Source organism: Myotis brandtii, unplaced genomic scaffold (genome assembly GCF_000412655.1).
Source record: "Myotis brandtii unplaced genomic scaffold, ASM41265v1 scaffold1554, whole genome shotgun sequence".
Classification (NCBI taxonomy): domain Eukaryota; kingdom Metazoa; phylum Chordata; class Mammalia; order Chiroptera; family Vespertilionidae; genus Myotis; species Myotis brandtii.
The window spans coordinates 247,828-249,567 of record NW_005355638.1 but is presented as its reverse complement, the minus strand read 5'-3'; the positions used below and the strand labels follow the sequence as shown (position 1 = coordinate 249,567).

Here is a 1,740-nt window from a genome sequence, read left to right as displayed (position 1 = left end):
GCTGGTATAAATATAGATGTAACAAGACAATAAACATCAGATCCTGATCAGTTCCTAACCAGAACTCCGACCAGAACTTTGGCTGGAGATCCTGGCTAGAGGTCCTGACTAGGCTGCTGATCAACTGAAGGCTGTCTCCGTGTCATTCCTTCTTCGCCGACTCCGTCCACACCTTTGGGGACCCCTGGACCCGCTGGGGTTGGACCCCAACACTTTTTGCTTTTAATAAATATATATTATATAGTTTTTTTATTGATTTCAGAGAGAAAGGGAGAGAGAGAGAGAAACATCAATGATGAGCCAGAATCATTGATTGGCTGCCTCCTGCACGCCTCCTACTGGGAATCAAGCATGCAATCCAGGCATGTGCCCTTGACCGGAATCGAACCTGGGACCCTTCGGTCCACAGGCCCACGCTCTATCCACTGAGCCTAACTGGCTAGGGCTTCCTTCTATTTTTGTACTAGTTGCTCAGTGCACAAATTCGTGCACATTGAAAGGAAACCAATTAGAAGTAATATTTTAATATCGCTTTTCACCCTTTCTCTATAATAGAGAGTCAGCCAAATTCACAATTGACAATGACAGATGGAAACATGTGTGCGATTGGCACCAGCAAGAGCTTTATATGTATTGCGCATGCCCGAGTCAACTTAGCCTTTTATAGATATAGAACAAACTTGCTTAATTAGACCTGCTTTCTGATGTAGCTAAACTTTTTCCAGCCCAGTGAAGCACCCCAACTTCTCTTTCGGGTAATTGCCAGCAACACAGCAGTAAATATCAACACAAAGCAGATTATTATTGTAGATCACGTAGGGAGAACAAAGGGTAAAATATTTAACTGCAGCCGTGTTTGACTATATTCTGTGCAGTGAGAAAACCTGAAGTCATTTTCAAGTTCCACCATTTCTAACTTCTTTTCAGTCAGGTCAAGTTTCTAAGCTTTCTAAATCTCCATTTTCCGGCTAATGAAAAGAAAATAGGATTCCACCAAGTCTCCTATCTACCTACTTCAGGACTTCTGTGAGGATCACATGAGATGAGGCACGGGAAAACGCTTGGTTAAAGTGTAAAATGTTTGCATCTGGATATAAAGCAAGTCGTGTTCCTGGGCTGAAGAAACTGTGAACAGGCTAGTCAGTAGGGAGAGGAAGCTGGGCGTTGCTACATGACGTCATTACCCGGACGGACACTTAGCATATTAGCCTTTTATATAGATAGATTATTTCCTCAGGCTCTAAGTCCTGCAGTAGATCACTGGAGTGATCCAGCCTAGACCCTATGTTGAGCTACTTGCTGAGCTAGGGCGAAAGGGAGGATCTGGCCACGTTAGCACCTATTCTAACCGACTACATCAGTGGTTCTCAACCTTCCTAAGCTGTGACCCTTTAACACATTTCGTACCGTTCAGGAGTTTTCTCGTGTTTCTCGCGCCATCTGTTAAGGACCACTCACAAGTGTTCTCGTTTTTCACGCCCAAGGAAAAAGGAGCGAATCTAGATACTTAATTTTGTTTGGTCCCTCTTCATAGAGGAAAATGTTTTACGCAGTACCATACGTTAAAAAAGTACTAGGAACTTTAATTGTTTAATTGTTTTTGTAAATAAAATTGTTATAATTATTGAAAAACAATACCTAAAGTGCATTATGATGATTTAAATAACGTGCAGTTTGCCCAAAAACGTGCGGTCCCTGGCGTATGTCTTAGAGATTTCTATGCGGTACGCAATGTGTTAA

The 1,740-nt window shown here is 42.4% G+C and overlaps 1 protein-coding gene across 1 annotated transcript in view; it reads left to right on the top strand.

Moving 5' to 3' along the window:
* Positions 1 to 1,740, top strand: part of AURKC (aurora kinase C) — a 23,396-nt gene that overhangs the window by 6,273 nt on the left and 15,383 nt on the right. The gene's annotated exons all lie outside the window — the stretch shown is intronic.